Source organism: Arachis hypogaea, chromosome 4, assembly GCF_003086295.3.
Source record: "Arachis hypogaea cultivar Tifrunner chromosome 4, arahy.Tifrunner.gnm2.J5K5, whole genome shotgun sequence".
NCBI lineage: Eukaryota > Viridiplantae > Streptophyta > Magnoliopsida > Fabales > Fabaceae > Arachis > Arachis hypogaea.
This window is the reverse complement of record NC_092039.1, coordinates 116250243-116260320: the sequence shown is the minus strand read 5'-3', so window position 1 is coordinate 116260320 and position 10078 is coordinate 116250243. Positions and strand designations below refer to the sequence as shown.

General features: G+C 29.5%; 1 long non-coding RNA gene across 1 annotated transcript; it reads left to right on the top strand.

Annotated features, from left to right (window-relative positions):
- Positions 1-7984: 7984 nt before the first annotated feature.
- LOC140184481 (uncharacterized) lies at positions 7985-9800 on the top strand. The gene is made up of 2 exons (XR_011881426.1): positions 7985-8298; positions 9477-9800. It is a non-coding gene; the product is annotated as an uncharacterized lncRNA (long non-coding RNA).
- Positions 9801-10078: the final 278 nt, after the last annotated feature.

Here is a 10078-nt window from a genome sequence, read left to right as displayed (position 1 = left end):
GCAACCATTTCAATGAGTTCCTGAGCTTCTGCAGGTATTTTCTTCAGGTGAATAGATCCACCTACAGAATAGTCCAATGACATCTTAGACATTTCAGACAGACCATCATAGAATATATCCAGGATGGTCAATTCTGAAAGCATGTCAGAAGGACACTTTTTGGTCAGTTGCTTATATCTTTCCCAAGCTTCATAGAGGGATTTACCTTCTTTCTGCCTGAAGGTTTGAACATCCACTCTAAGCTTGCTCAGCTTTTGAGAAGGAAAGAATTTGGCTAAAAAAGTCGTGACCAGCTTATCCCAAGAGTTCAGGCTATCTCTAGGTTGAGAGTCCAACCATATTCTAGCTCTGTCTCTTATAGCAAAAGGGAAAATCATAAGCTTGTAGACCTCGGGATCAACTCCATTGGTCTTAACAGTATCACAGATCTGCAAGAATTCAATTAAGAACTGAAAAAGATCTTCTGATAGAAGTCCATAAAACTTGCAATTCTGCTGCATCAGAGAAACTAATTGAGGTTTTAGCTCAAAATTGTTTGCTCCAATGGCAGGGATTGAGATACTTCTTTCATGAAAGTTGGGAGTAGGTGCAGTAAAGTCACCAAGCATCTTCCTTGCATTGTTGGCATTGTTGTTATTTTCGGCTGCCATGTCTTCTTCTTTTTCGAAGATTTCTGTCAGGTCCTCTCCAGAGAGTTGTGCTTTAGCTTCTCTTAGCTTTCTCTTCAGAGTCCTTTCAGGTTCAAGATCAGCTTCAACAAGAATGCTCTTGTCCTTGCTCCTGCTCATATGAAAAAGAAGAGAACAGAAAAGAAGAAGAATCCTCTATATCACAGTATAGAGATTCATTTATGTGAGTAGAAGAAAAGAAGAATAAGGATGAAGAAGGAAGAAGAAGAATTCAAACACAGAGAGAGAAGAGAGGGTTCGAATTATGAGTAGAAGAGAATTGTTAGTAGATAAATAAAAAGAAAGAGAAGAGAGGAAGAGAATTCGAATTTTAATTTTAAGAAAAGAAAATTATTTTTGTTTTTATTTTAATTTAAAGTTAAAATTCAAATTTATAAAAAGGAATAAAATTAAAATTTAAAACAATTAGTTAATTTAAAAAGAATTTTGAAAAAGAGGAAGGTGATTTTCGAAAATTAGAGAGAGAAAAGTAGTTAGGTGGTTTTGAAAAAGATAAGAAATAGTAAAACAAATAAAAAATTCAATTAGTTAATTGAAAAAGATTTGAAAATCAATTTTGAAAAGATAATAGGTTAGAAAAGATTTTTGAAATCAAAATTTAAAAAGATAAGATTGAAAAAGATTTGGTTGAAAAAGATATGATTGAAATTTATTTTGAAAAAGATTTGAAAAGGAAATTAAAAAGATTTGATTTTTAAAATTAAAGTTGATGACTTGACTAACAAGAAACTAAAAGATATGATTTTAGAACTTAAAGTTTGAATCTTTCTTAACAAGAAAGTAACAAAACTTGAAAATTTTGAATTAAAACATTAATTGTTAGTATTAATTTCAAAAAATATGAGTTAAAAATAGGAAAAAGATTTTGAAAAAGATTTTTGAAAATTTTCGAAAAGCAAAGGAAAAAAAATGAAAAAAATTTGATTTTGAAAAAGATTTTTGAAAAGATAAATTTTTGAAATTGAAATCTTGACTTGACTAACAAGAAACTTATTTTAAAAATTTTTTACTAAGTCAACCAAAGATTTCGAAATTTATGAGTGAAATAAGGAGAAAATATTATTTTTTTATTTTTTTGGATTTTAATGAGGAAAGAGAAAAAGAACAAAATGACTCAATACATAAAAATTTTGGATCAAAACAAATGATGTATGCAAGAACACTATGAATGTCAAGATGAACACCAAGAACACTTTGAAGATCATGATGAACATCAAGAACTTATTTTTGAAAAATTTTCAAGAAAAGAAAAACATTCAAGACACCAAACTTAGAGATTTTTCATGTTTAGACACTATGAATTCAAAAATGCATATGAAAAACAAGAAAAGACATAAAACAAGAAAATTTTAAGATCAAACAAGGAGACTTATCAAGAACAACTTGAAGATCATGAAGAACATCATGCATGAGTTTTCAAAAATTTTTTAGAAAAATAAAAATATGCAATTGACACCAAACTTAAAAATTGACACTATACTCAAACAAGAAGCACAAAATATTTTTGATTTTATGATTTTTTTGTATTTTCTTTTTGAAAATTATTTTGAAAAAGAAAATAAGAAACTCAAAATTTTTAATAAGAATTCCAGGAATCATGCAATGTTAGTCTAAAACTTAAGTCTAAAAAGATTATACATGGTCAACCAAGCTTCAGCAGGACATTACATACAACAGCCAAATTTATGGGAATCAACTAGCTCCTGTGATGATAAAAACATCATCTGAAACTCTAGAATTCATTCTTAAAAATTCTGAAGAACAAAATAAAAAGAAAAATACCTAATCTAAGCAACAAGATGGACCATCAGTTGTCCAAACTCGAACAATCCCCGGCAACGGTGCCAAAAACTTGGTGAACGTAATTGTCATCCCTTGGCATGGCTCCAAAAACTTGGTGCACAATACCATAATTCACACGTCTCTTTACAACTTCGCACAGCTGACCAACAAGTGCACTGGGTCGTCCAAGTAATACCTTACGTGAGTAAGGGTCGATCCCACGAAGATTGTCGGCTTGAAGCAAGCTATGGTCATCTTGTAAATCTCAGTCAGGCGGATTCAAATGGTTATGAAGCTTTGATAATTAAAAGATAAATAAAATATAAAATAAAGATAGAGATACTTATGTAATTCATTGGTGGGAATTTCAGATAAGCGTATGGAGATGCGTTATTCCTTCTAAATCTCTGCTTTCCTACTGTCTTTATTCAATCATTCATACTCCTTTCCATGGCAAGCTGTATGTTCGGGCTTCACCGTTGTCAATGGCTACCTCCCGTCCTCTCAGTGAAAATGGTCCAACTACGGGTTATGTAGGGCTAATCATCTGTCGGTTCTCACTTGTGTTGGAATAGGATCCTATGATCCTTTTGCGTCTATCACTACGCCCAACAGTCATGAGTTTGAAGCTCGTCATTGTCATCCCATCCTAGATCCTACTCAGAATACCACAGACAAGGTTTAGACTTTTCGGATCTCAAGAATGATGCCAATTGATTCTAGCTTATACCACAAAGACTCTGATCTCACGGAATGGAAGGCTCTATTGTCAGGAGAGGTAATCATGCGTCGTGAACCAGGAATCCAAGAGATATACACTCAAGCTTGTTTTCAGATAGAACGGAAGTGGTTGTCAGACACGCGTTCATAGATGAGAATGGTGATGAGTGTCACTTGATCATCACATTCATCATGTTCTTGTGTGCGAATAAATATCTTAGAATTAGAATAAGTTTGAATTGAATAGAAGAACAATAGTACTTTTCATTAATACTCGAGGAACAGTAGAGCTCCACACCTTAATCTATGGTGTGTAGAAACTCCACCGTTGAAAATACATAAGTGATGAAGGTCCCGGCATGGCCGAATGGCCAGCCCCCATAAAAGTCTAAGATAGCATAAAACTGATCAAAGATGATCTAAGGATAATTCAAAGATTCAAAAATCCAAAGATGTCTAATACAATAGTAAAAGGTCCTATTTATACTAGACTAGTTACTAGGGTTTATAGAAATAAGTAAATAATGCAGAAATCCATTTTCGGGCCCACTTGGTGTGTGCTTGGGTTGAGCATTAAAGCTTTCATGTGTAGAGACTTTTCTTGGAGTTAAACGCCAGCTTTTATACCAGTTTGAGCATTTAACTCTAGCTTTCATCTTGTTTCTGGCGTTTAACGCCAGAATAGGGCAAGAAATTAGCGTTTAAATGCCAGTTTGCGTCGTCAAAACTCGGGCAAAGTATAAACTATTACATATTGCTAGAAAGCCCAGGATGTCTATTTTCCAACGCAATTAAGAGCGCGCCAATTGAACTTTTGTAGCTCCAGAAAATCCATTTCAAGTGCAGAGAGGTCAGAATCCAACAGCATCAGCAGTCCTTTTTCAGCCTTTGAATCAGATTTTTGCTCAGGTCCCTCAATTTCAGCCAGAAAATACCTGAAATCACAGAAAAATACACAAACTCATAATAAAGTTCAGAAATGTGAATTTTGCTTAAAAACTAATAAAAATATACTAAAAAGTAGCTAGATCCTACTAAAATCTACCTAAAAACAATACCAAAAAGCGTATAAATTATCTGCTCATCACTAATTAATCAAAACTCTCTTCGTTTCTAAAAGTCAAATGAGTTTGAAATAACAAGTTAACAAAATCATAAGAATCCGATTTTCTTTAATAATTTATAAAAGCATTCGAAACACATCTCTTTTGTTAAAGTTACTCAAATAAAAAATCATTTTTAAAATCATAACTAACATTCTTTCAAATTCTTGGAAAATTTCGACAGCACCTCCCCTAAAAACTAGAGTTTACCACCCGTCACGGATTTCCTCAAACCAATCTCAATACAACATCAGCATTTCAATTTAATATTTTCTAAACTTATCTTTCGAAACCAATCTTTATAAATCTTAATCTAAATCCAAGATCACCATGACCAATTATTATAGTACTCACCCCTCAAACACAACGACTTGAATTCAATCATCATCTAAATTCAATTACACATCAATGATAATTTTCTCATCCGTTTCAGAACCATCAAAGCTTACAGCCACAAACAATTCCAATTATTATGTTATTCATTTATTTGTCTTTAATTTGATACTTTTAATTCAATTTTTTTCAATTAAATGTTATTGGACTCTTGACTGAAAAATGAGAAATTATATCATGGTAAAAAGTAAGAAGTAACCATTACATTGTGGTTGATCTTCATGATTTGCAGTATGTAAAATTTTAATATTTCACAATGAGATTTTGTTTTGTAACAATTATCTATTCATATGCAAAATCTTTTATCTTTTTCATGATATATTACTATTTATTTCTCTTAAATTTTGCTTTTATTTAGAAATAAAGAAAAAATAAGGTACACACTGTGGAATCAAACTGCAATCCAATTACTCAATTATCTACGTAATCACCAAATAATTGAAGACATACTTATTCTCTAATTTGTAAAATTTAACAAAAGCATTGTTAAGCATATTGGTTTAACCTTTTATTAACATATTTGTTTATATTATATTTATAACTATATTATATCTATTTTTACGAATATATATTTTTAAAAAATATTATTAATATTAGCACATGATGTATTAAATAAATATTTTAAAAATAATTGTAACCATTGATAAAAAAAATTAATCTAAATTGATATTACAAAAAATAAATATATATTCTACTATGCTGTACTATGTACCTAACTAAATTATCTAGGTACTTTTTTATTTCAGGTCATTTAGTGCTTATTTATAGAAGAGTTTCTTTTTTTTTTGGACAGGACACAATCCAGACAAATTGACCTGCACCATAATTCAGCCCCAAACACAAATACAGCAAAGATAATTTTTAATTATTATTTTATTTGTAATGACAATAAATAAGTCTTAGAGACAAACTCTATCAAAAGTTGGAATATACCTTTTAAAATTAATTTTCATTCATGATCAATTGTATGTTACGTTATCAAGAGTAAAGAGTAAAGATAGTCTGCGAGTGCTATTGCAAAATCACAGAAACTTGGAAGATAACTGCATAATGAATATGGTATATAGAGAAATTTTTGAGAGCTTATAATGAAAAAGAAATTTTTATATCTCTTAACCAGATTTATTAAAATTTATTACTATTAATTGAAAAAATTGACAAATTTTAGATACTAATGGGCAACACGTTCTTATTTTACATTTATAACTTGAGAATATTAAAATTATCATAAAAATTTGTATTATTTTATTCTTTTGATAAACTATTTTAAAAATACATTAATCATATAATTTTGTATACTAATATTGATATAATATTGTTTCAGATATATATATTTTGTAGGCATCAAATGAGAATATTGAGTTATTTTTTGTGGTTTTAAATTATTTATTATTTATTAGAGAATTTTGTGTATTAGAATTCTCTATTAATTATTTATTTTTCATTTTAAACTGATTTTGATATGTTCTTACTTCACAATAAAATAACATATAAAAATTTGTTGGTATTACTAAGTTATTTATGGTCTTATAAAGTATTTATACTTGATTTATTAAAAAAAATAAATTATTAAAATCCATTAATAACTATTTAGAGTTAATACAGATTTAGAAAGACAAATAATACATAATATTTTTTTATTAATTAAATTATTATAATTTAAATTAATTTTAATAAAATAATTTAAAATTATAATTTAAATCTTATTATGAACGCATTATTACACTTATATATATTAATAACGATCTTAAAGCTTTTGAGGTTAAAAGAAAAAAATATATTAATAAGTTGCGATGAAAATAGAGTTGGAATGTTGGCATTTAGGGTGGGGAGGGGAGAGAGAGGAGAGCAGTCATGACGATGATGAAAAACAGGATAAAATAAAAAAAATATTAATCACAAATTGATTATAAAAAATTTGAAATTTAGAATAAAATTAAAATTTATCGAAAGTAGTAGGGATATAATTGGAATCATTTTAATATTAAAAATTTTTAAATTTTTTTGAAAAAATTAGAAACAAAAATTAAATTACATTCTATCCTATTTTATTAAGATTATTATTATTCAAACTTTTTATGATAAGAAATATTAGTTTACGCTTAAATATATAAAATAAAAGTTTAATTATTCTATTAGTCTTTATAATTTTACTAAATTTATAATAAAATTTTTATATTTTTTTAATAATTAAGTCTCTATAATATTTTTAATTTTATAATTAGATTATTTTCACGTCAAAAATATTAAAATTAGCTGAATATTTTTTTTAAATAATATATAATCAATCTAATTTGGTTTTAATTGTCTATATATTCAATTTGCAGAAAAATATTTGGTGGATCTAATTAAAAGAAAAAAATATAAAAACCTAATTACAAATTTTATAAAATTATAAAGATCGACAGAATAATTAAACATAAAATAAATTTTTTGTTCTTTATCAAAGATCAGAAACAGTTATAAAAAAACAAAAAGATAATTAAAAACTTTTCTAAATTGTTTGTGATTCGTGAATTTATTTATTTTATTTGTAGAGTTCACATATTTTTTTGGCGTATATTTGTTGTCTCCTATGATCAACATTGATCAATTTATTCATTGATTCCTCAATCCCCCATGATCATATGTCCATAATACTATTACATAAAAGTGTAGCAACCCTCAATTTTAAAAAAATAAAATAAAATAAAATAAAATATAAATATAAATAAGTTATAATTTATTTTATAAAATTAGAATTCCTTATTTTAAAAAAAAATTATTTTTATTATTAGTAATTGAACTAATTTTATAATAATTTGAATTTAATCAAAACTATATTATTATTATTATTATTATTATTATTATTATTATTATTATTATTATCATTATTATTATAAACATTGGATATAATTTTCATGAATATTATATGTATTATAAGTTTATATAATTTTACTCCCTAGTATTATAAATTTACTGTTGTTATTATATTTATTACGTTACTATTATTATTACTATTATTACGTTTATTATTATTATTATTACATGATTATCATTACTATTACTAGTATTATTATTACTATTATTAATTATAAAACATGAAAGTGAAAGGCGGTTTATAATTTACATTAAGTTACATATATATTATTATCATCATTATATATGGGATTGTGTGTATATATATATCATAAGGCTTGTATAATAATAAAAAAAGCCAAGGCGGTGGCTTATAGGCTTCCTTAAGCCATATATATATATATATATATATATATATATATATATATATATGTGTGGAAGAGCGTAAGAGAACGAGGAAAAAGAAAAAAAAGGAAGAGCGTAGCCGAGAGAAAAAAAAAGGAAACTTAAACCCCACCAAACTTCTGGCTTTGATTTTTTGAAATTCGTAACTCCAATCAAAAACCTAATCCGGTAAGAATATTCGTAACCTCTTCCTCTACACGTTGGTACCATTTTTTATTAGTGGAAGTTGACAGTGACGTAACTCCTCTTTCTTTTGAATTTGGCCAACGGGAGTTTTAGGAGGCATAAACGATTCTGGACATTTTCTTCTTCAATAGCTCAGTCAAAAAGCTTTTCCGGAGCTTTGAATATTTTGATTCCGTACGAAGGTATGGTTTTGGTTTCTCGTAGTTAATGTTTAATGTCACGTGAAAACTTAGGCTAGAAGACCTTAAGATAGGAATGAAATGAATGAATATTTGATGGATTGTGTATATGGTATAAAATGTGAGGTTTAGCTGTTGTCAATAATTTGCTGTTGAAGTTGGTCGATTTGAAAAAAGATTTAATATTGGTATTTGTTTGATTATGAAATAATTTGTTACTGGAAATGATTTGAGTGACTGAGAGGTGTTTGGTTTGATAGTTGGGACCCTTGAAGGGTGGCAGAAATTTGAGTCTTAGAGGAGATATTGCCAAAATTTCTTTAAGAATTGGAGTTTTGATTTGAGGTAATATTTTAAAAGGGAAAGAGATTATTATGTGGCTTGTGTATTTGAGACTATTTGTTGACCCTCTGTCGCAAGATGTGACCGGGCACTTTAACTCCCCGGATTCCCCCATGGGCATGCATATATATATAAATATTGAATATTATATTGAGCTTGGAGTTCGTCTCCATGGAATACTATATTATTGAGCTTGGAGTTCGACTCCATGGAATACTATACTATTGAGCTTGGAGTGTAACTCCATGGAATATTATATTTGAGCTTGGAGTTTGACTCCATGGAATATTATTGAGCTTGGGGATGCGCGCACAGAGGGACTGTCCAATGGTTAACTACCAGGACTTGTCGGGTTGGCTGTATAACCGACAGATGAGACTCATCAGCCATAGGACAGGCATACATCATATGCATTTGTTTGTTTGCTTGAGTGTGCATTGTTTTGGTTTGCTTAACTGTTTAATTCTGCTTATCCGCTACTTGTTCTACTTGCTGTAAATGCTTCTCTACCTGTGCTTTTCTTGCTTGAACTATATGTGTATGTTTTCTGAGAAATCCTTCTTGGCGAAGGTGTGAGGAGAGAGGATTGTTCCACCAATGATTCGGAGGATTAGAGGAGACAGAACGTGAATTATTAGGTTAAAGTTAGATTCAGAATTAGAACACCTTAGACAACTTACCTAATTTCTGGTTTAGTTGAATTCTTAAGCTGAAATCTGAGTGTCGAAGTTTTAGGAATGCCTCTGGCTTTCCCGAGACCTTTTATATTAACTATGCGGGCACCTTTACCATACTGAGAACCTCTGGTTCTCATCCCATACTATGTTGTTGTTTTTCAGATGCAGGTCGAGAGACACCTCATTGAGCATTTGGGTATCCTCCTTACGAGCGAAGAACTGTCTTTTGGACTGTCATATTTTGTTTTAGGCTATGTATATATGTTTATAGAATCTCCGCATGTATATTTTGTGTTTTGTCCCTCCTAGAGGTCGACTTGGAGATACAGGAGTTTATTTTGTGGTTTGAGTTTTATTTTGGGTTGTATATATACATAATTATATACTCTGGTCGGCCTTAGCTTCGCAGGTCGAGTCTGGAGCTTGCTATCTGAGTTTTGGAACTCTGATATGTATATATATGTGTTCAGTTATCTTTCGATTTTACCTGTCTGTTTTACGAATGTCCATGCGAGTGTGTCACGATTTTCTGTTTACCAATTTGTTTAGCTTGTTCTTCAAGGCTCCTAGATATGATTTCACCCAACTATATCTATGTAGATATCATTTTCTTTTAGAGGTCGTAATACCTTGCCACCTCTGCTTTACGACTTAAGCGTAAGGCCCTGTGTGGTAGGGTGTTACATTATGGTATCAGAGCAGTTCGTTCCTATAGAGCCTGAGGGATGGACTGATTATGCTTCTGGGCATACTCTGGGTGTGTG